Here is a 26,358-nt window from a genome sequence, read left to right as displayed (position 1 = left end):
GAAAAGTTTAAAACAAAAACAGAACACATCTTGATGCAGAATAAGTGCTTCAAAACTAGTGCCAGATGATGAAGAAAACATACTAAAAGCAGTGGCAACAAACACACAGATTATGACAATCTGGTAGAGGGTTTAGAGTATTCAAGACTGTTTTTGACTTCATTTACAATACTTTTATGATACAGACATTGAAACTAAAGCAAATCATGGAAGAAGTATTGGTACCAAATATAAACAATTTAAATAAATGGAAAAGGAAAAATGTCAGAAATTATATTTTCATAGTTACACTACCAAGTGTGCCTTTCTCTCCTGCCTCCACTTCCACTTTCTCTACCTCTTTCTCTTCTGCCATCTGTGAGACAGTAAAACCAATTCTCAGCCTTTATTGTGCCCATCTTTGCATCTATTCATGGAAAATAGATGGGGAAACAGTGACAGACTTCATCTTTTTGGGCTCCAAAATCACTGCAGATAGTGACTGCAGCCATGAAATTAAAAGACGCTTACCTCTTGGAAGAAAAGTTATGACCAATCTAGACAGGTAAAGCAGAGACATTACTTTGCCAACAAAGGTCCATCTAGTCAAAGCTATGGTTTTGTCCAGTAGTCATTTAAGGATGTGAGAGTTGGACTACAAAGAAAGCTGAGTACCGAAGAATTGATGCTTTTGAACTGTGGTGTTTGAGCAGACTCTTGAGAGTTCCTTGGACTGCAAGTAGATCCAACCAGTCCATCCTAAAGGAAATCAGCCCTGAATATGCATTGGAAAGACTGATCCTGGAGCTGAAACTCCAATACTCTGGCCACTTGATGCGAATAACTGACTCATCTGAAAAGACCCTGATGCTGGGAAAGGTTGAAGGTGGGAGGAGAAGGGGATGACAGAGGATGAGATGGTTGGATGGCATCACCAACTCAATGGACATGAGTTTGAGTAAGTCCCAGGAGTTGGTGATGGACAGGGAAGTCTGGTGTGATACAGTCCATGGGGTCGCAAAGAGTCGAACATGACTGAGCAACCAAACTGACTGAACTGAACTCCTTCTCAGCCTACTCAACATGAAGAGAATGAAGATCTTTATGATGATTCATTTCCACTTAATGAATAGTAAATAATTATCATTCCATATAGATAATACATTTATCTGTTGTGTATGTGTGTCTTTGTGTGAAAATCTAATCACTGTATGGCAAGAACTGTATGAGACATTTTCCTGTCATCATCATCATCCTTGCCTAAGCATTCATCATGAAGAACATCATGTGCAAGGTCTATATTGAAGTAGACAGTCCTATCATCACATAGGTATAATAAAGCAATATTTAATATAAAATTAATAATGTGTTAGTTTTGTTAATGATTTTAACATAGCTTTCAAACAATTACCTTACTGTACCATATGCTTTTTCTCTCTTAATTGCAGAAACTGCATATCAGTCTATAATCACAAGTAAGTGGTTCTAAAAAAAAAAAAAGTATAACCATGTTCCCAATATTTTATTATGAATATGTCTGTAATATTATGTGCCATAAAATTTTTATAATGATTCATATATTAGTGTACAGACTAGGCTACTGTAAGGCAATTATATTGTTTGCATTAGGCTAACCACAAATTAGGGCTTCCCTGGTGGCTCAGAGGGTAAAGCATCTGCCTGCAATGCAGGAGACCTGGGTTTGATCCCTGAGTCAGGAAGATCCCCTGGAGAAGGAAATGGCAACCCACTCCAGTACTCTTGCCTGGAAAATCCCATGGACAGAGAAGCCTGGTAGACCACAGTTCATGGGATCACAAAGAGTCAGACACGACTGAGCAATTTCACTTTCAACCACAAATTAATCATATTGCTGCTTATTAATTATTAATGCATGAATCTTTATACCTATAAATAAATACGGATTTCTTTTCACATTATCTTTTCACTTTTGATGCTGAGTGTTAGTATTATGTATAACATCTATAGTGTTTTCTATCATATAAGACAATATTGATTGGGTACTGACAGATGATTCACTTTGTAAATAGTTTAAACTTTTACAAACTGTAAACTGTTAAACTGTATTGATACAGTAGTATAAGTGCATTTTCTTTATGAATTTCTTAATATTCCTTTTCTCTAGTTTAGGAATAGAGTACATAATACATATGTTAATAACATACAAAATATGTGTTAATGGGCTGTTTATCTTATAGGTAAATCTTCGGGTCAAGAGTAGGCTATTAGTAACTGAGTTCAGGGGGAGTAAAAAATTAAATGCAGATTTTCAACTGCATAGAGGTTTGGAACCTCTAACCCCCACATTATTCAAATGCCTACTGTGCTTTTAGGGTCCCTTCAAATTTAGAGACTCTGAGTACTCTTTCTGCTTTTATTCTGAACGCCATGTATTCGATAATGTGTAATTTGAAATGGTGCTTGTTCAACTAAAAGCGTGTCCTACAGCAGCTACATGCATGAGCTGATTCCTACAAAGATGACTTTCCAAAGCTGTATGAGATCATACAATGAGTTAGAAAATAATCAGATATTGATTCATGTATCTTTAGTTTTACATGACATCAGTAATTCTATATCTAATTTCTCTGGTTATGAGATGAACCAAACTGCATAGTTACGGCTATTACTGTGCACAGCTTTTTTGTGCTCAGACTTCAACATGAAGTTTCATCATTTACTGACCAGTTAATCCATATAATTCTAGCAACTGTCAAGGCATTATTTCATGTTTTTATCTGTTTTATTGCTTCCTCAATTTGGAAATGTTCTTTCCTGAGTCCATCTAGGAAATCAAGCCTCAGGTTCAGCATATCATATGCATCTCTATCCCTTTTGGACTTTCTCACCAAGAACCTGAGTTTTCCATTATTTTTTCTAAATTTAAGATTTTTCATATTTTCCCATCTTATTTTTGTTTTTCAGTCTGCTGCTGCTAAGTCGCTTCAGTCGTGTCTGACTCTGTGCGACCCCGTAGATGGCAGCCCACCAGGCTCCCCGGTCCCTGGGATTCTCCAGGCAAGAACACTGGAGTGGGTTGCCATTTCCTCTTCTCCAATGCATGGAAGTGAAAAGTGAAAGCGAACTCGCTCAGTCATGTCCCATGTCCGACTCTTCATGACCCCATGGACTGCAGCCTACCAGGCTCCTCTGTCCATGGGGGTTTCCAGGCAAGAGTACTGGAGTGGGGTGCTATTGACTTCTCCAGTTTTTCAGTCTAGGTGCTTATAACTTGCAGTCTAATTTAATTACTATCCTGCTCTTAATGCTTTAGTTGAGTTCAGTTCAGTCACTCAGTCGTGTCTGACTCTTTGTGACCCAAAGAATGGCAGCATGCCAGGCCTCCCTGTCCATCACAATCTCCCAGAGTTCACTCAAACTCACGTCCATCGAGTCAGTGATGCCATCCAGCCATCTCATCCTCTGTCGTCCCCTTTTCCTCCTGCCCCCAATCCCTCCCAGAATCAGAGTCTTTTCCAATGAGTCAACACTTCGCATGAGGTGGCCAAAGTACTGGAGTTTCAGCTTTAGCATCATTCCTTCCAAAGAACACCCAGGGCTGATCTCCTTTAGAATGGATTGGCTGGATCTCCTTGCAGTCCAAGGGATTCTCAAGAGTCTTCTCCAACACCACAGTTAAAAGCATCAATTCTTCTGTGCTCAGCTTTCTTCACAGTCTAACTCTCACATTCATACATGACCACAGGAAAAACCATAGCCTGGACTCGACGGACCTTTGTTGGTAAACTAATGTCTCTGCTTTTGAATATGCTATCTAGGTTTGTCATAACTTTCCTTCCAAGGAGTAAGCGTCTTTTAATTTCATGGCTGCGATCACCATCTGCAGTGATTTTGGAGCCCAGAAAATAAAGTCTGACACTGTTTCCCCATCTATTTCCCATGAAGTGATGGGACCTGATGCCATGATCTTTGTTTTCTGAATGTTGAGCTTTAAGCCAACTTTCTCACTCTCCACTTTCACTTTCATCAAGAGGCTTTTTAGTTTCTCTTCACTTTCTGCCATAAGGGTGGTGTCATCTGCATATCTGAGGTTATTGATATTTCTCCTAGCAATCTTGATGCCAGCTTGTGCTTCTTCCAGTCCAGCGTTTCTCATGATGTACTCTGCATATAAGTTAAATAAGCAGGGTGACTATATACAGCCTTCACGTATTCCTTTTCCTATCTGGAACCAGTCTGTTGTTCCATGTCCAGTTCTAACTATTGCTTCCTGACCTGCATACGGGTTTCTCAAGAGGCAGGTCAGGTGGTCTGGCATTCCCATCTCTTTCAGAATTTTCCACAGTTTACTGTGATCCACACAGTCAAAGGCTTTGGCATAGTCAATAAAGCAGAAATAGATGTTTTTCTGGAACTCTCTTTCTTTTTCCACGATCCAGCAGACGTTGGCAATTTGATCTCTGGTTCCTCTGCCTTTTCTAAAACCAGTTTGCACATCTGGAAGTTCATGTATTGCTGAAGCCTGGCTTGGAGAATTTTGCGCATTACTTTACTAGCATGTGAGATGAGTGCAATTGCGCGGCAGTTTGAGCATTCTTTGGCATTGCCTTTCTTTGGGATTGGAATGAAAACTGACCTTTTCCAGTCCTGTGGCCACTGCTGAGTTTTCCAAATTTGCTGGCATATTGAGTGCAGCAGTTTCACACCATCATCTTCCAGGATTTGAAATAGCTCAACTGGAATTCCATCACCTCCACTAGCTTTGTTCGTAGTGATGCTTTCTAAGGTCCACTTGACTTCACATTCCAGGATGTCTGGCTCTAGGTGAGTGATCACATGGTGATTATCTTGGTCATGAAGATCTTTTTTGTACAGTTCTTCTATGTATTCTTGCCACCTTTTCTTAATATCTTCTGCTTCTGTTAGGTCCATACCATTTCTGTCCTTTATTGAGCCCATCTTTGCATGAAATGTTCCCTTGATATCTCTAATTTTCTTAATGGGTAAATTTGGCTAAAATCTCATAGCTACTTCTGAATACTTTGTTTTCCTGTTGATTTTTGTTGCTCAGTCATTAAGTCATATCTGATTCTTTGTGACCCCATGGACTGCAACATGCCAGGCTTCTCTGTCCTTCATTATCTCCCAGAGTTTGCTCAAATTCATGTTTGCTGAGTCAGTAATGCTATCTAACCATCTCATCCTCTGTCACCTTCTTCTCCTTTTGCTTTCAATCTTTCCCATGATTTCTATTAATACCGTATCTTTTTTTTATTCTAGTACCAAGTGGATTCTCTGATATCAGTTTGAAATTTTAAAATCTTTTGAGCTCTCTAGACACTATCAATCTTTCCACTATTATTTACCACTTTGAAAATACTGTTAGGTGACTGTACTTTTCACAAAATACAAATAAAATACCCCTCTCCTACTGAAGCACCCACTCCCTAGAGCCTGTGCTCTTCAACAAGACAAGGCCCCCATAGGGAGAAGCCTGAACACTGCAACTAGTTAGCTTCTGCTCTCCACAAGGACAAAAGGCTGACGTGCAGCAACAAAGATCCAACACAAGCATAAATAAATTAATATTTTTAAAATATTATTCCTTCTTTAAGGATAGTCTTATTTTAGCAAGTGTAGTCTTCAAATCCTTTGTATCCTCAGTCTTTCACTGTCACTCTTTATGAGAAATCCATAGTAAATGATAACTATAACCAACACAAATACAGCTCTAGAAGCTTAAATTTAGTCTGAGAATCCGTTTTTAGGTATTATTATTAGCTGTTATAATCATGTTTGTAATTGTGTACATTGTACTATCAAGCAGAATAATTTTCCTTAATCAGAAAATGAGAGTATCAGAAAATTAGCATATACCTCAATGACTATCTGACCTTGAAAAATCTTTTTATATGTCAAAATTAAATTACTGGGTAGGGAAATGTCATGTGACAAAATAATAACAAATATATCAGAAAGTGTGACAAACTAATTGTATACCAGTGCACCAGATATATTTTAGCATTTAGATAGACTGTCTAGAAAATTCTATTGACTCTTAAAATCCACAGTAATAAAAAGAAAAAAAAAAGAGTTTATGGGGGGGGGTTATATTTTTAGCCTTTTTTACTTTGTGATTCCAAATTTCAAGGCCAGGAAAGAAAAAGCATATTAGGAATTCATTCATTCATTCTCTCTCCCCTATATTTTTTGGACTTTTTTGTACTTTTATAGTGGATTTACTTAATGGGTATTTCATCATTGTGCATAAAGTCATTTTGACTACAATATATAACACATTTAACAACACTGGAAATTACTGAATGACTTTTAAAATAATAAAACCATTTTATAAGACAAAAGAACCTCTTGATATATTTGAGAATTGTCCTGAAACCATTTTTTTCTTAAGGTATTATTAATCTCTGTACTGTGTTAAATGAACTAAGAAATATAAAATCAGAATTCTAACCAGATTTGAACCGCTAATGTGAGAGACATTATAAAATTTGCAATAAAAGGGTCATGTTACATTATGATTAGCAACACAAAGATTACTGGATTGTGATGATTTCTTATTCGCTATCTGGGTAGAAACATGATAGATTTTAGGCTCTGGAATTGCTAAACTGATATAAATTCAAATTCTAGGTCTGCTACTTAATAGCTATGGAATCATGAGTATATTACTTCAATTCTTTAATAAATGTTTTTAAAACATGTATTTATTTTTTATTGAAGGATAATTGCTTTACAGAATGTTGCTGTTTTCTGTCAAACCTCAACATGAATCAGCCATAGGTATACATTTACCCTCTCCCTTTTGGAATCATGAGTAAATTACATAATTCTTAAGTCTCTCGTCTATAAAACATATAACCCTTATCTCCACATGGATGCTATGAAAATTAAGATGAGAGAATGCACTATGAAAATGCCCAGCATGGTACTTCAAAAATTATAGATTTTTCAGTAAATAACAAAACCAGCATGATATAGTAGAAAAAGAATATGACAGTCTCAGAATCCTAACATGCCAGGGCTTAAATTGGTATCTATAACTTATAAACTACATTACGATAAATAAGTTACTTGATATTTATACTTTAGTTCTCTTACCTATGAAATGGGAGTAATGATGATAATAAGCTTCATATATTTATTTGATGATAAAATGAGAAAATACACAGTGAGCATTCAATAAAATATCCATTTTCTTAACCTTACCTAAAAATCAAATGGAATCTATAGGTTCTAGAAAAGTGTATATCTGGTATGACACTATAAAAATAATTAGTTCTTATGTCTTATATAAGACAAAAGATAACTGAAAAAGTCCTTATTCAAAAAAATAAAATCATAAACTACAGCCCACAATACCATGTTTTACTTTTTTGTGAAAATATTACTACTTTAAGTACACTGTAATAAAAGAGCAAGATCTTAAAGTTAGTTTATAAAGTAAACAACATAAGATCTATGTTAAAGATTAAGTGCCAGAAAAACAAAACAGTTGTGTTATTTTCTCAAAAATGACACTTTTTCATTATTAAAGTTGTGGAATAAGTTCCATAAAAAATACACACACACACTCTCTCCCTCTCACATGTCATTAGAGCAACCTATTTAGTTTTATAAATAATGAAAATCAAAATACTTTCAACTTTTCTTAAAATACCATGATAAACTATCAAACAGCACAGACCTAAGAATTAATTTTCAGGCATGGATTAATCAGTGAACTAAATGTGCACATTTGCTATGATACAACATACTGCTATGACAAAAGGCAGTATAGCAACAAGAACAACAATTACTACTGTTAAAATTATTCTACTGCTGCTGCTCTTGACAATAAAATGTTAGATTTTTATTAAATTTTTAACTGTTTCCTGTGGTCTGTTAAATGTTATAAAGTATACTATCTCATTTAATCTTTACAACTATAAGAAGAAAATATAACTATCTTCATTTTATAGATGAGGAAATTAACTTTCCAAAAGTCACAGGTGCCAGAGTCAGGGTATAAAAAACAGGTCTAAAAAGATCATACACCATGACCAAGTGGGCTTTATCCAGGGATGCAGGGATTCTTCAATATCTGCAAATCAATCAATGTAATGCACCATATCAAAAAATTGAAAAATAAAAGACATATGATTATCTCAATAGATGCAGAGAAAGCCTTTGACAAAATTCAACATCCATTTAGGATAAGAACTCTCCAGAAAGCAGGAATAGAAGGAACATACCTCAACAAAATAAAAGCTATATATGACAAACCCACAGCAAGCATTATCCTCAATGGTGATAAATTGAAAGCATTTCCCCTAAAGTCAGGAACAAGACAAGGGTGCCCACTCTCACCACTACTATTCAATATAGTTTTGGAAATTTTGGCCACAGCAATCAGAGCAGAAAAAGAAATAAAAGGAATCCAAATTGGAAAAGAAGAAGTAAAACTCTCACTGTTTGCAGATGACATGATCCTCTACATAGAAAACCCTAAAGACTCCACCAGAAAATTACCAGAGCTAATCAATGAATATAGTAAAGTTGCAGGATATAAAATCAACACACAGAATTGCCTTGTAGTCTTATACACTAACAATGAGAAAATAGAAAGAGAAATTAAGGAAACAATCCCACTCACCATTGCAACGAAAAGAATAAAATACTTAGGAATATATCTACCTAAAGAAACTAAAGACCTATATATAGAAAACAATAAAACACTGGTGAAATAAATCAAAGATGACACTAATAGATGGAGAAATATACCATGTTCATGGATCAGAGGAATCAATAGAGTGAAAATGGGTATACTACCCAAAGCAATCTATAGATTCAATGCAATCCCTATCAAGCTACCAACAGTATTCTTCACAGAGCTAGAACAAATAATTTCACAATTTGTATGGAAATACAAAAACCTCGAATAGCCAAAGCTATCTTGAGAAAGAAGAATGGAACTGGAGGAATCAACCTGCCTGACTTCAGGCTCTACTACAAAGCCACAGTCATCCAGACAGTATGGTACTGGCACAAAGACAGAAATATAGATCAATGAAAAAAAAAATAGAAAGCCAAGAGATAAATCCATGCACATATGGACACCTTATCTTTGACAAAGGAGGCAAGAATATACAATGGAGAAAGGACAATCTCTTTAACAAGTGGTGCTGGGAAAACTGGTCAACCACTTGTAAAAGAATGAAACTGGAACACTTTCTAACACCATACACAAAAATAAACTCAAAATGGATTAAAGATCTAAACATAAGACCAGAAACTCTAAAACTCTTAGAGGAGAACATAGGCAAAACACTCTCCGACATACATCACAGCAGGATCCTCTGTGACCCACCTCCCAGAATATTGGAAATAAAAGTAAAAATAAACAAATGGGATCTAATTAAAATTAAAAGCTTCTGCACAACAAAAGAAACTATAAGCAAGGTGAAAAGACAGCCTTCAGAATGGGAGAAAATAAGAGCAAATGAAGCAACTGACAAAGAAATAATCTCAAAAATATACAAGCAACTCCTGCAGCTCAATTCCAGAAAAATAAATGACCCAATCAAAAAATGGGCCAAATTACTAAATAGACATTTCTCCAAAGAAGACACACAGATGGCTAACAAACACATGAAAATATGCTCAACATCACTCATTATCAGAGAAATGCAAATCAAAACCACAATGAGGTACCATTTCACGCCAGGCAGAGTGGCTGTGATCCAAAAGCAATAAATGCTGGAGAGGATGTGGAGAAAAGGGAACCCTCTTACACTGTTGGTGGGAATGCAAACTAGTACAGCCACTATGGACAACAATGTGGAGATTCCTTAAAAAACTGGAAATAGAACTGCCTTATGACCCAGCAATCCCACTGCTGGACATACACACAGAGGACACCAGAATTGAAAGAGACATGTGTACCCCAATGTTCATCGCAGCACTATTTATAATAGCCACGACATGGAAGCAACCTAGATGTCCATCAGCAGATGAATGGATAGGAAAGCTGTGGTACATATACACAATGGAGTATTACTCAGCCATTTAAAGAATACATTTGAATCAATTCTAATGAGGTGGTTGAAACTGGAGCCAATTATACAGAGTGAAGTAAGCCAGAAAGAAAAACACCAATACAGTATACTAATGTGTATATATAGCATTTAGAAAGATGGTAACAATAACCCTGTATGTGAGTCAGCAAAAGAGACACAGATGTATAGAACAGTCTTTTGGACTCTGTGTGTGGGGGGGATGATTTGGGAGAATGGCATTGAAACATGTATAATATCATATAAGAAATGAATCGCCAGTCCAGGTTTGATGCAGGATACAGCATGCTTTGGGCTGGTGCACTGGGATGACCCAGAGGGATGGAATGGGGAGGGAGGTGGGAGGGAGTTTCAGTATTGGGAACACATGTACACCCGTGGTGGATTCATGTTGATGTATGGCAAAACCAATACAATATTGCAAAGTAATTAGCCTCTAATTAAAATAAATAAATAAAAAACAGATCTAACCCTGGAAATTTTGGAACAATATCAGAAATAAACTTTGAGGAATTTTTGTTTGATATGGTAAATGAGGCCAGGCTGAAGGAAGACACCAAAGACTTCCTAATAAAGAAAAGTAGCCACAAGAAGTGAGGAACTTGCCATGAATTCCACACACAGGTTTTCTTTCTTGACAAAAACAGGAAGCAAACAAACTCTGGCCATTATGCTCCATTTTGTGTTCAGGATATTAATACAACAAGAAACTTAACTTTATATTCAAGGCATTAAAAGTTAATGCTGGAAGTTAGGAATACACAGCACCATGAAGTTAATAATTATGTATTAAAATGTCATGGCATTTTAAAATATTTAATTAACAAAGTACCTATTCTGTCAAGAACAGAAAAGCAATGCTAAAGCTGGTTAAACAATAAATATGATCCAGTAATCCCACTCCTGGGCATATATCTAGAGCAAATCATAATTGATAAGATACATGCACACCCAATGTTGAATGAAGCACTATTTGCAATAATCAAGACATGGAACCAATCTAAATGTCAACTGACAAAAGGATAAAATGGGGTACAAATATACAATGGAATATTACTCAGCCATTAAAAAGAATGTTACTCAGCCATTAAAAAGAATGAAATAATGCTATTTGCAGCAATATGGAGAAGGAAATGGCAATCCACTCCAGTATTCTTGCCTAGAGAATCCCAGGGACAGGGGAGCCTGGTGGGCTGCCATCTATGAGGTTGCTATTGAAAATAGCATAACTGAGTGACTAAGCATACAAGTGTAATGATGCCATAAATATCAACTGACAAGAAAGGGACAACGGATTTCTCAGTCTCACCCATCTGGTTCTGAAACCTGTAAAACTATTTTAATATACAGCTCTGAGCTATATTTTAAAGATTTCCATCTTTAATCTCTACTACTTAGAACAGAATTAACTGGGAAAATGTTATTAAGATATTATACAAAACTTAGAGTTTCATAGTCTCCCAGTTAGGATATAAGGTGGAGTTACTGACCAAACCAACACAGGCATACCCCTGGAGTGGAAACAGGTATTAATTCTTACTCTCTGTTTTCATTATTGTCATTCTACCAATCTGGAATTACTTTCCTTTTTCCCTTGGTGTATCCTAATCCTTTAAGCATAAGGTCTTGCATAAAGCCTTGATCATTCTAATCAACATTGATCTCTTCTATGCCAGAGCTGTGAAGTTGACATTTGATACTATCTAATTATGTAATATATGCTGGCTTGATTCCTACAACTGAGTTGTAACTTCCCTGAGGACATAATTCATGTCTTACATTTCTTTTTCACACAGAGTGTGGGGAAATAGAAGGTATCCATCAATGTGTACTAATTGATTAATTAGATTCAGCAAAGATATTCCCTATTATGTCATTAGTATAAAGACTTTATAGGGTAAGCCTATCCACAAAGAAAAAAATTCCTAAAAGTAATTAAAACCATAGTCTGCTTCATGGAGAAAACTATTGGTTGTGATAAAATTGGTGTGTTCTCTGTGAAGTCTGTGATCTCAATTTTTCTTATGATTACAAGCTGGAAGACAGCTCTTTATCTATTCCATTTTAGAGAGGGACAGTATTTAAAAGTTCTTACCACATTTCTTTCTAGTAAATATCAGTAAAATGTTTCATATACAGTTTAAGATAATAATAAAATAGGACTTGCTGGCTTCCTTGCTGTAACATGTAACTGCATGGTATTTTGACAGGGTCTTCTTTTTTAGCTACTCATAATGAATATTGTTTTTTTGTGGTTGGGGAGGACACATTTCTCTTGAAAGGAACTGTAACCAGAAGGACACTTTAATATATGATATTTAATAACTATAATGGTTTTGGAATATGGTTTATGGAATATGGTTTTTGCAGTAGTCATGTATGGATGTGAGAGTTGGACTATAAAGAAAGCTGAGTGCTGAAGAATTGATGCTTTTGAACTGTGGTGTTGGATAAGACTCTTGAGAGCCCCTTGGACTGCAAGGAGATCCAACCAGTCCATCCTAAAGGAAATCAGTCCTGAATATTCATTGGAAGGACTGATGTTGAAGCTAAAACTCCAATACTTTGGCCACCTGATGCGAAGAGCTGACTCATTTGAAAAAAAAAAAAAAAAAAAAACCCTAATGCTGGGAAAGATTGAAGGAGGGAGGAAAAGGGGGCGACAGAGGATGAGATGGTTGGATGGCATCACTGACTCAATGGACATAATTTTGGGTGAACTCCGGGAGTTGGTGATGGACAGGGAGGCCTGGCGTGCTGCAGCCCATGGGGTTGCAAAGAATTGGACACAACTGAGTGACTGAACTCAATAACTATAAAGTTGCAGGATCATCAGTCAATTAAGTTATAATTATATCATTCATAAAATCATGATCAGCTTTGCTAGTACCAAAATTATGTTGTTTTATCACCATCAGCCCAAAGACATCCAAGGTTCATTAAGAGAGTATTTTCCACTGCTAATTCTGTGGGAAGTTGATTCATGCTCAGGTACTGACTGGTATCAAAAGTAACTAATATGTTAAGATATAAAGCATCTGCTATTTGTATTAAACAAGCAGTTCTCAACTTTAGATATACTGTTCACTTAAGGAGAAAGATGATTTTAACAGACATTTTTGGCTATTGAAAATTGCCTAAGAGTTTCTCTTTTCTTTTCAGCAATTATCTGTTATAAATAACTAATTTCTCAAACATTTGCATATTTCTTTCAATAAAAGAAATGTAACAGGATATGAAGATAGCTCTCTGAATAAAACAATTCTATTTTTAAAAGTAATAATAAAACCTCATCAACATTAAAAGTGTACTAAATAAATTTCAACTATGTGCAAGTAAATCAGTTGGTTCCAGTGGTCAAAGTCACATAAGGAATAAAATGACCTGGTCCTAAGGAAGATTATAAATTAATTGAAGAGTTAATGCACACATAGGTATTCCCAAGTGGTTCAGTGGTAAAGAATCTGCCTAATGCAAGAGATGCATGTTTGATCCCTGGGTTGGGAAGATTCCCTGGAGAAGGAAATGGCAACCCACTCCAGTATTCTTGTCTGGAAAATTCCATGGACAGAAGAGCCTGGAAGGCTACAATCCATGGGTTTGCAAAAGAGTCGCACATAACTTGGTGACAAAAATAAAAAAAATAAAAAGGCACACACACAAACAATAATATTAATAATAATAAATTAGGTAGTAACCCAACTTGTTTACCAGTGTGATTACCACAGTGATTATATCACTCTGAATGCATGTGTGCTAAGTCACTTCAATCGTGTCCTACTCTTTGCAACCCTATGGACTGTAGCCTGCCAGGCTCCTCTGTCCATGGAGATTCTCCAGGCAAGAATACTTATGTAGGTTGCCATGTCCTCCTCCAGGGGGTCTTCTCGACCTAGGGATTGAACTGTGTTTCTTTTGTCTTCTGCAATGGCAGGCACATTCTTTATCACTAGCACCAAATGGAAAACCCACATCACTCTGAATGTTTGATATTAAATTTTAATGGCATCTTTTCAGAAGTTGATAGGCTTCTAGGACACTTATACACTCATGCACTTGGCATAACACTATGAACTAAAACTTCATTTTAAGTGCACTGCATCCTACGAGTTCCAGTAAATTCCTTCGGGTTTAAAGTATAAAAAGCTAGGTTGAGCTTGAGATTCCTTGGTCAAGCATAATTTTTGAATTATCCAAAAGACTTGTACTGTGGATGAATATGAAAATTTAAAAAAATAGATAAAGTTAATAACAAAGGAGAAAGGGATACTAATAGAGAAATATAAGTTTAAACAAAAAAGATATGCAAAAGAATAATATAATGGAGCATATGCTTGTCAAGTGTATATCTATAATCTTTCTTCTATCCAAAGTTGAAAAACTATTTATGAAAATCATACTTTATTTATTATTATTATCAAAGGGAATTTTCAAGATGATCCTCTACCCTGTTCATAAAAGCATCTTAAATGATGTGTGATCTGAAGGGCAAAATAAAGAATGAAATGCTTAATTCATACCAAACTGATATACAGTATTTATCAAGTTATATAACCGCTCTTTTTCCCTCTAATTTGTAAACTTGCATCTCTCTAAACTTTCTATCTTACCTTCAGTTAGTCAAACTTCAGTTAGATAGATGTCAAATATCAGATGATCTCTTTTTCACAAAGAATTAAATCTGAAAAACATAAACAGACAGTAATTAATTTTTGTGCAATCTGGACAATTGCCAGTTCTGATTAAGCTTTGGCATAGGACCTGACTTGGAAGTTGGTCAGACGAATTTGGTTGCCATTGAAAGTCACTGTTTTGTTTTCAGGCAACTGAGATACTCAAAGTCTGGAATAATAAGAGTTTTTTTTTTTTTTTTTTTTTTTTTGGGTTTTCTTCTTTTTTAACCAAATACAAAATTTGAGACATATTGTAGTCAGAGTGGTTATCTCAATGAAAAGTTCTATGAAAAGCCTGTTTAATACCATTTGAACAAGTTACTGTCTTGAGTGTCCATAGGATTGGCTTTTTATACTTTGACTTTTTTTTTCATAAATTCTTATTTTTCTTTATATTCTTATAAGAATTTTTTTAAACTGGCTGCCTCTTTTATTCTAGTTTTATTGTGAATCAAGTGATATATATTTTCCTATATATCTTCACATGCCTTACCCAATACCCCATTTTAGGAAGGAGTTATTAATATATACATGGAAATATTAATTTTTAGTATAGCTCAGCTACAACTAACAATAGTCTTTAAAATTGTGAAGTTCAGAGAGGATGGAAGTGCCTGACAAACATTCTACACCAGAGCTATGCAAATCAAATATGCAATTAACCTGATATATTTAGTCTTTGTAGACTTTTGCCTGATACATTGATCTTGTTCTGTAGATAATGTTTCCTTCTAATTGAATAAAGCATAATAAAGGCCATTCTGGATCAGATTCAGAGTCCATCCAGCTCAGTAATCTGTTATTGATAACGTCAGTTTTATAATACTGAGCACACAGTAGGCAATCTTATTTCACTGTACTGTTCTTGAAATAAGCAGGCATGTGTGATTTCTAAGGCACCAATTCCCAAAGAAAAGCTAGCTCTTCCATAAAATGCATTCAAAGTTAATTCCTTTCTGAATCTTCATTTTTTCAGTATATAAAACCTTTTAACATATAAAATGGTACTTCTCTTATTCATTTCAAAATAGCTATTTCTACCCTAATGTCCCAGTAGTTCCAATTCCAGTATAGACCTTAGAGAACTCTTGCAAACGTGTACAGTGAGACACAATGAGTCAGAGTAGTACTGCCTATAGCTGAAAAAAAAATGAAAGCAGTTTATAAATATGCATCAAGATTGGAATAGATAAATAAAATGTGGCATATTAATACGGTGGGTTATTATATATACAAATGTAGATACATCAGCACAGATAGGTCTCAAAAACAAAGCTGAGGAAAAAGAATAGAATTTGGACATATACTAGGTGCAATATTTATATAAATTAAGAATGCATACAAAATATTGTATACTACCCATGACTGTATATTTATGCATGTAAAAGGATACACAGTACCTCATGAAGGTAGTTGTTTTCAGGAGGGAGTATAAAGAATAAGATTAATGTGGTCAAGGGAGACCTCAACTTCTTATATATTCTCTACATAAAAAACCCTAAAGATGCCACTGGAAAATTACTAGAGCTAATCAATGAATATAGTAAAACTGCAAGATATAAAATCAATACACATAATAAATCCCTTGCATTTATATACACTGACAAAGAAAAATAAGAAAGAGAAATTAAGCAAACAATCCCATTTACCATTGCCACAAAAAGAATAAAATATTTAGGAACAAATTTACCTAAAGAAAAAAGATTTGTATACAGAAAACTATAAAACACTGATGAAAGAAATCAGAGATGACACAAATAGATGGAAAAATACACCATGTTCTTGTATTGGAATAATCAATATAGGGAAAATGAGTATACTACCCAAAGTAGTCTATATGCAATGCAATCCCTATCAAACTACTTATGGTATTTTTCACAGAACTAGAAGAAATAATTTCACAATTTCTGTGGAAACACAGAAGACCTGAATGGCCAAAGCAATCTTGAGAAAGAAGAATGGAACTGGAGTAATTAATCTTTTTGACTTCAGACTATGTCACAAAGATAAAGTCATCAAGACAGTATGGTAGTGGCACAAATGCAGAAACATAGATCAATGAAACAAAGTAGAAAGCCCAGAGATAAATCAATGCAACTATCAACAATTTATTTCGACAAAAGAAGCAAAAATATACAATGGAGAAATGACAGTCTCCACAAGTGCTGGGAAAACTGGTCAACTACGTGTAAGAGAATGAAACTAGAATAACTTTCTAACACCACACACTAAAATAAACTCAAAATGGATTAAAGACCTAAATGTAAGATGAGAAACTATAAAACTCTTAGAGGAAAACATAGGCAGAGCACTCTATGACATAAATCACAGCAAGATCCTCTATGACCCACCTTCCAGAGTAATGGAAATAAAGACAAAAATAAACAAATGGGACCTAATTAAACTTAAAAGTTTTGTGCAATGAAGGAAACTATAAGCAATGTGAAAATAAAGCCCTTAGAATGGGAAAAAATAATAGCAAACAAAACAAATCACAAAGAATTAATCTCCAAAATAAACAAGCAGCTCATGAAGCTCAATACCAGAAAAATGAACAGCCCAATCACAAAATGGGCAAAAGACCTAAACAGATATTTCTCCAAAGAAGACATACAGATGTCTAATAAACATATGAAAAGATACTCAATATCACTCATTATTAGATAAATGGAAATCAAAATCACAATGAGGTATCTTCTGACACTGCTATATGACCCAGAAATCCTACTGCTGGGTGTACACCCTGCAGAAACCAGAACTGAAACAGACACATGTACCCTAATGTTCATTGGAGAACTATTTACAACAGCTAGGACATGGAAGCAACCTAGATTTCCATGAGCAGATGAATGGGATAAGAAGTTGTGGTACATATGCACAATGGAATATTACTCAGCTATAAAAAGGAACCCATTTGAATCAGTTTTAATGAGGTGGATGAACCTGGAACCTATTACACAGAGTGAAGTAAGTCAGAAAGAGAAAGACAAATACTGTATATTAATGCATATATATATATATATATATATATATATATGTAATTTAGAAAGACAGTACCAATGATCATACATGCAGGGCAACAAAGGAGACATAAATGTAAAGAACAGGCATTTGGACTAACCAGGAGAAGGTGAGGGTGGGATGATTTGAGAAAATAGCATTGAAGCATGTATATTACCATAAGTAAAACAGATGACCAGTGCAAGTTTGATGCATGAATCAGGGCATCCAAAATCCAATGCTCTGGGACAACCCAGAAGAATAGTGTGGGAGGGAGGAGGGAGGGTTTAGGATGGGGGGACACGAATATCTGTGGCTGATTCATGTTGATGTATAGCCAAAACTATCACAATATTGTAAATTATTCTCCAATTAAAAAAAAATAAAAAATGATTCTAGAAGCAAATTTACATTTACTCTATGTGTGTGTGTGTGCGCACGCACGTGCTCAAACATGTCCAAATGTCTATAGTCCTGTGGAATGTAGCCTGCTAGGCTCCTCTGTCTATGGAATTTTTCAGGCAAGAATACTGGATTAGGATGCCATTTTCTACTCTAGGGGATCTTCCCAACCCAGGGATCAAACACATATCTTTTGTATCTCCTGCATTGGCAGGTGGATTCTTTACCACTAGTGCCACCTGGGAAGCCCTACTCTACCTATACACTCTGTGATTTTACAAACAGGTAGCTCAGCTTGTAAAGAATCCACTTGCAATGCAGGGGACTCTGGTTCAATTCCTGGGTTAGGAAGATTCCCTGGAGAAGGGATAGGCTACCCATTCCAGTATTCTTGGTCTTCCCTGGTGGCTCAGATGGTAAAGAATCCACCTGCAATGTGGAAGACCTCGGTTCAACCCCTGGGTTGAGAAGATTCCCCCGGAGGAGGGCATGGCAACCTACTTCAGTATTCTTGACCCTGGAGAATCCCCATGGAGAGGAGCCTGGTGGGCTATAGCCCAAGGGGTCACAAAGAGTCAGACAGAACTGAGCGACTAAGCACAGCACAGCACCACCTTGGAAGCCCTACTCTATCTATACGCTCCTTGATTTTACAAACTGATTAAATCAACATTTACCCATTCTTTCTATACAGAAGAATATTAAACAGTATATTCTTATAAAAGTCCCTCTGGTATTTGTAACTGTCTCCTCTAACCTCTCTTTTGACATTAATTCTTTCTCAAGGAGTGGTTATCATAAATGCCCCAATTTTTCCAAGTACCAAGGCCATGTTTTTACCTCAACACTGTAGTTTTCTCTTTTGTTTCAAGTACTTTTCTAGATGATATTTACCTCTTTGTTGAGGTATTTTTTGTTTGTGTTGTTTTCATTTTTGTCTTTGGGTTTTTTGGGGGGGTATCTTTTTTCTTTTTTTGGCTAGAGAAGACATTACTTAACTACTATGTCTGATTGTCTGAGTGCCTCTATTTTAACTCTTATAACTTTCAAGATAATCTTACAATAAACTTAGAAAATCAATGCTATTATCTGTTTTTGCAAATGAGGAAATTGACATGTAAAGATGTTAAATAACTTGTCCAAGAAAAGCAGCCATTCAGTATAAGAATCAGAAAGTTGAACCTAGTTCTGAATGATTCCAAATGCCTTGCTCTTTCCACTGCCTACAAAGTGAAAATGTTGCAATAATTTAAAAATCCTTGACTGGGCATTAATTTTACTAATTATATTAAGAATAAAATGGTTCAAAATTTAGAGATATTGTTGTTTTTATCTTGCTATGGTTGTTCCTGAAAAAGAGTAAGCTTATTTTTGTTGCTACTGCTGTGTGTTTATCAGTTTAATATAAAGGTAGTGTTAGATAATTCTAGAGCTACAGTGATAGCTTATAACTGGAGGTGATCTTAGCCTCTATAGGATATATAGCAATCTCTGGAGATATTTTTGGTTATCACAAGTTGCAGGGGATTTACAGGTATCTAGAGTACAGAGGTCAAGGATACCACTAAACATCCTATAACATATAGAACAGTGTCCAATTCAAATAATTGAGCAATCCAAAATGTCTACAATGCTGGTTGAGAAACTTTGATTTACAGGTAAGAAATGTGTACCACAATTATAGCTGAATTTGAAGAAAACAATATTAAAAAATCAAATAATATATGTATTAAAATATAGAGGATATTACAAAGCATGCTAACTCAGCTTTAACCAATCACTACAGTTCTAAACTTTACATTCAAACTCAACGTTCAAAAAACTAAGATCATGGCATCCAGTCCCAACACTTCATGGCAAATAGATGGGGAAACAATGGAAACAGTGACAGAATTTATTTTTTGGGGGGCTCCAAAATCACTGAAGATCATGACTGTAGCCATGAAATTAAAAAATGTTTGCCCTTTGGAAGAAAAGCTATGACAAACCTAGACAGCATATTAAAAAGCAGAGATATTACTTTGCCAACAAAGGTGTGTCTAGTCAAAGCTATGGTTTTTCCAGTAGTTACGTATGGATGTGAGAGTTGAACCATAAAGAAAGCTGACAAATCGATGCTTTTGAACTGTGATGTTGGAGAAGATTCTTGAGAGTCCCTTGGACTGCAAGGAGAGCCAACCAGTCCATCTTAAAGGAAATCAGTCTTGAATATTCATTGGAAGGACTGGTACTGAAGCTGAAACTCCAATACTTTGGCCACCTGATGTGAAAAACTGACTTATTGGAAAAGACCCTGATGCTGGGAAAGACTGAAGGTAGTAGGAGAAGGGGATAACAGAGGTTGAGATGGTTGGATGGCATCATCGACTTGATGGACACAAGCTTGAGCAAGCTCCAGGAGTTGGTGATGGACAGGGGGGGCCTGGCGTGCTGCAGTCCAAGGGGTCACAAAGAGTTGGACACGACTGAGCAACTGAACTGACTGAAAGTTCTAAAACCAGTGAAGGATTTTGATAGAATTTTGACTTGAGATCCCAAAATTGATGTGGGATGAAGAGTAGTAAGAAAGTAATACTAAATAAGCAGTATCTGGAGCTAAGTGTATAGGTTCTGTGGCCAGTAAAATAGGGTACATGAGTAGAGGAGAGTTGTTGTTGTTGTTAAGAGAGCAGGTATTTGGTTTGTTTGCTTTTTGCCTTGCATTCATCTGTTTTTATGATAAAAGTCTCTTATTTTTTGCTTTTTCTTCTTTTAAGGGTTTGTTCAAATAGCTCCTACATGCTAAAATAAGAGAGATAAGGAAAAGGTTTATTTAAAATGAGCTTCTTAGGTTTTCCTCTAAAATCAGGAATAAGACAAGGATGTCCACTCTCAACATATCTATTTAACATAGTACTGGAAGTCCTAGTTATAGCAATCAGAAAAGAAAAATAAAGGACATCCAAAATGGAAGGAAATAAGTAAAACTGTCACTTTTTGTAGATGACATAATATTATACACAGAAAAACTGAAGTCTCCAAAAATATACTAGAACTAATAAATTCATTCAGTAAAGTTGCAGGATACATGATTTTTACACAGAAATCCATTGCTTTTATGTACAATAATAATGAACTATCAGAAAGAGAAAGCAAGAAAAGAACCCCATCTAAAATTGCATTAGAAAAAAAAAAAATATATATATATATATACCTAGGAATAAACTTAACCAAGAAGATGAGAGACCTACACTCTAAAAACTATAAAACACTGAAAGAAATTGAAGATGATACAAAGAAATGGAAAGATATCCTGTGTTCATGATTGGAAGAATTGTTATTATTAAAATGTCCATATTACTCAAAGCAATCTACAGATTTAAGCAATTCCTATCAAAACACCCATGGTATTTTTCACAGAACTAGAACAGGTAATCCTAAAATTCATAAAGAACCACAAAGAACCTGAACTGCCGAAGCAATCTTGAGGAAAAAAAAAGAATAAAGCTAGAAGGATAATGCTCTTGAATTCACTCTATATAACAAAACTACAGTAGTCAAAACAGCATGGAACTAGCACAAAAGCAAACATATAGATCAATGAAACAAAATAGAATGCCTAGAAGTAAACTCATGCATTTTGGTCAATTATCAACAACTGAGGAGGCAAGATTATATTGGAGAACATACTGGAGAAAAGACAATCTCTTCAATAAGTGGTGCTGGGAGAACTAGATAGCTGTATGTAAAATAATAGAATTAGAAATTTTTCTCATATCATATAAAAATAAACTCAAAATAGATTTATAGTCTAAATGTAAGGCTGGAAACCATAAAACTCCTAGAAGAAATCAGGCAGTACACTCTTTGACAAAAATCTTAGCAATCTGTCTCCTAAAGCAAGGGACACAGAAACAAAAAGAAACAAATAAGACCTAATCAAACTTAAAAGCTTTTACACAACAAAGGAAACCATCAACAAAATGAAAATACAACTTACTGAATGGGAGAAAATACTTGTAAATGATAATGTCTAATAAAGGATTTATATCCAAAATATATAAACAGCTCATACAAGTTAATATCAAAAATTAAAGAGAGAACACCTAAATAGACATTTAAAAAAACTCATATAAATGTCCAATAGCCACAAGAAAAGACATTCCACATCTCTAATCATCAGAGAACTGCAAATAAAAGTAACAATGAAATATGACCTCACATCTGTCAGAATGACTATCATCAAAAAGACAACAAATAACAAATGTCCAAGAGGATATAAAGAAAAGGGACCACTGATATACTGTTGATAGGAATATAAATTGCTTACAGCCACTATCGAAAATAATATGAAGGCTGCACAAAAAACTAAAAATAGAACTACCATATGATCCATCTATCCCGGCCCAGAGTAAATATTTGAAAAAAAGGAACACCAATTCAAAAAAGACATTATGTACACCAATGTTCATAAGGGCATTATTTACAACAGCCATGATATGGAGGCAGACTAAATGTCCATCAATGAATGAATGGAATCTTCAAAACATAAAAAGTCTCACAAATATGCAGAACAAAGCATTGGTTATCACTGGGGAGAGGGATGGGGTAGCGGATTAAGAAGTAAAACTACTATGTATAAAATAACCTACAAGGGTGTAATGTATGGAACAGGGAATATAGCCAATATTTTATAACATTAAATGAAGTACAATATGTAAAGATGTTGAATCACTTATGTTGTACTTCTGAAACTATCACCTAAACTTCAATAAAAAAGAAAACTAAAAAGTTTCTATATGAACACTTACACTTATATTAAAGAATTTCTGACTCATACAACTCTCAAAACTGTTTCAATATCATCTGAAGTGGAAAATATCTCTAACAGTAGCAAATGCTTTGTTCTTTCTCACAATGTTATCCTTTAAGACTTAATCAACTCAACTAATTATTCAAGTTTTAAAAAGGTTTCCTGGCAAAGATAAATTTTAAAGTGTTGAGTGCTCTGTCATAGTAAAGGTTTCTAGAGAAATGGTCTTTTGGATAATTATATATTTTAATCACCAAATATTATCACTTCTTATTAAAGTAATAATGAAATATTAGAAATTTCACATATAGAAATGGTAAATATGTAGATGTATTTTTCCTAACTATTCAAGACTTTTTTCATTATTTTCTGGTTCACTTAAATCTTGCATCCAGATTCTCATCTTGTCTCATTTTACTCATCTCTCACTTTCTAATTATCAGTGTAAATTGGATACATTTTTAAGTCACCTATAGCAGCCACTTAAACCCACTTTTTGTCTTTAAACTTCTAATCCCACTTAATCTTCTATTTGCCTCAGCTAAAAGAGCTTTACCTCATCTGTAGCCCTAATCTCTTTCACCTGTCACTTGTACAAATTTTTGAAAATCAAACAAAAAATAGCAGAACAATGAAACCAGCAAGGTGTTCTCTGTCTGCCTAGGGAAAATATTTTTCCATTATAAACAGGAAAGACCCTCATTTATACCACACTACAATTTCCAGGAAACCAAACATTCTTCTTATAGAAATTAGAAAGACTGTGTGCAAGCTGGAATAATTCTTCATTTTAACCTGATAAATGGGTAACTGAACTACAGAAACAAGAAGCAGAAGTGGTCTTATTTATGATTCCTCCTTGCCATTCAGCTATGTGAATTTGAAAGTAGTGAATGAGGAATCAGAATCCTGAATTGAATCAGAGTCCTCCATTTGCTTAAAACTTGCTTGAGCAAATCATATAATCTTTCTGAAATTGTTTGTCTTTATTTTTAATTGGTAAGAAGAGGATAATGATACCTGCCAGTTTGCCTCAGACTCAGTTCAGTTCAGTCACTCAGTCGTGTCCGACTCTTTGCAACCCAAAGAATCGCAGCACGCCAGGCCTCCCTGTCCATCACCAACTCCCGGAGTGCACTCAAACTCATGTCCATCGAGTCGGTGATGTCATCCAGCCATCTCATCCTCCGTCGTCCCCTTCTCCTCCTGCCCTCAATCCCACCCAACATCAGAGTATTTTCCAATGAGTCCACTCTTCACATGAGGTGGCCAAAGTATTGGAGTTTCAGCTATAGCACCAGTCCTTTCAATGAACACCCAGGACTGATCTTTAGAATGCACTGGTTGGATCTCCTTGTAGTCTAAGGGACTCTCAAGAGTCTTCTCCAACACCACAGTTCAAAAGCATCAACTCTTTGGCACTCAGCTTTCTTCACACTCCAACTCTCACATCCATACATGACCACTGGAAAAACCATAGCCTTGACTAGATGGACCTTTGTTGGCAAAGTAATGTTTCTGCTTTTGAATATGCTATCTAGGTTGGTCATAACTTTCCTTCCGAGGAGTAAGGGTCTTTTAATTCCATGGCTGCAGTCACCACCTGCAGTGATTTTGGAGCCCAAAAAATAAAGTGTGACATGGTTTCCACTGTTTCCCCATCTATTTCCCATGAACTGATGAGACCAGATGCCATGATCTTAGTTTGCTGAATGTTGAGCTTTAAACCAACCTTTTCACTCTCCTCTTTCACTTTCATCAAGAGGCTTTTTAGTTTCTCTTCACTTTCTGCCATAAGGGTGGTGTCATCTGCATATCTGAGGTTATTGATATTTCTCCTGGCAATCTTGATTCCAGCTTGTGTTTCTTCAAGTTCAGCATTTCTCATGATGTACTCTGCATATAAGTTAAATAAGCAGGGTGACAATATACAGCCTTGAAGTACTCCTTTTGCTGCTTGGAACCAGGCTGTTGTTCCATGTCCACTTCTAACTGCTGCTTCCTGACCTGCATACAAATTTCTCAAGAGGCAGGTCAGGTGGTCTGGTATTCCCATCTCTTTCAGAATTTTCCACAGTTTATTGTGATCCACACAGTCAAAGGCTTTGGCATAGTCAATAAAGCAGAAATAGATGTTTTTCTGGAACTCTCTTGCTTTTTCCATAATCCAGCGGATGTTGGCAATTTGATCTCTGGTTCCTCTGCCTTTTCTAAAACCAGCTTGAACATCTGGAAGTTCACGGTTCATGTACTGCTGAAGCCTGGCTTGGAGAATTTTGAGCATTACTTTACTAGCATGTGAGATGACTGCAATTGTGCGGTAGTTTGTGCATTCTTTGGCATTGCCTTTCTTTGGGATTGGAATGAAAACTGACCTTTTCCAGTCCTGTGGCAACTGCTGAGTTTTCCAAATTTGCTGGCAAATTGAGTGCAACACTTTCACAGCATCATCTTTCAGGATTTGAAATAGCTCAACTCGAATTCCATCACCTCCACTAGGTCTGTTCATAGTGATGCATTCTAAGGCCCACTTGACTTCACATTCCAGGATGTCTGGCTCTAGGTGAGTGATCACACCATGGTGATTATCTTGGTCATGAAGATCTTTTTTGTAGAGTTCTTCTGTGTATTCTTGCCACCTCTTCTTAATATCTTCTGCCTCTCTTAGGTCCATACCATTTCTGTCCTTTATCGAGCCCATCTTTGCATGAAATGCTCCCTTGGTATCTTTAATTTTCTTGAAGAGATCTCTAGGCTTTCCCATTCTGTTGTTTTACTCTATTTCTTTTCGTTGATTGCTGAGGAAGGCTTTCTTACCTCTCATTGCTATTCTTTGGAACTCTGCACTCAGATGCTTATATCTTTCCTTTTCTCCTTTGCTTTTCGCTTCTCTTCTTTTCACAGCTATCTGTAAGGCCTCCCCAGACAGCCATTTTGCTTTTTTGCATTTATTTTCCATAGGGATGGTCTTGATTCCTGTCTCCTGTACAATGTCATGAAGCTCTGTCCATAGTTCATCAGGCACTCTATCAGATCTAATCCCTTAAATCTATTTCTCAGATTACTAAGTATCAAACAAAATGATATACAAGCAGTACTTTTTAAACTTACAGTTCCATCCAAATTAAGTTATTTTAGGCAGTATAATGAGATTTTTATTCCTCTATATTAGAACTTTCATTTCCATTACACACCAGAGGCAAAATACAGACTTCTGGAGCCTGCTCCAAACTTTTTCTATCAGAATCTATAGAGGCAAATCCCAACCATCTGTATTTTTAGCAAGAACACTAAAGTTTGACAGGTACTACCCATTCCAGTATTCTTGCCTGGCAAATCACATGGACAGAGGAGCCTGGCCAGCTACAGAAAATGAGGTTGCAAGGAGTCAGACATGTCTGAGCTGCTGCTGCTGCTAAGTCACTTCAGTCGTGTCCGACTCTGTGTGACCCCATAG

The 26,358-nt window shown here is 35.7% G+C and overlaps 1 protein-coding gene across 8 annotated transcripts in view; it reads right to left on the bottom strand.

Annotated features, from left to right (window-relative positions):
- The window catches only part of TENT5D (terminal nucleotidyltransferase 5D), a 76,000-nt gene that overhangs the window by 45,207 nt on the left and 4,435 nt on the right, over nt 1–26,358 (bottom strand). For 6 of the 8 annotated variants that reach the window (XM_044936939.2, XM_006074909.4, XM_044936940.2 and 3 more), the window contains exon 2: nt 14,645–14,715. The gene's annotated coding sequence lies outside the window, so the exon portion shown is untranslated. Of the gene's footprint in view, nt 1–7,080; nt 7,189–14,644; nt 14,716–26,358 lie in introns of all 8 variants that reach the window. The other 2 variants (XM_044936941.2, XM_044936938.2) reach the window with 1 other exon arrangement.

This window comes from Bubalus bubalis, chromosome X (assembly GCF_019923935.1).
Source record: "Bubalus bubalis isolate 160015118507 breed Murrah chromosome X, NDDB_SH_1, whole genome shotgun sequence".
Taxonomy (NCBI): Eukaryota; Metazoa; Chordata; class Mammalia; order Artiodactyla; family Bovidae; genus Bubalus; species Bubalus bubalis.
This window is presented reverse-complemented; position numbering and strand designations above follow the sequence as displayed.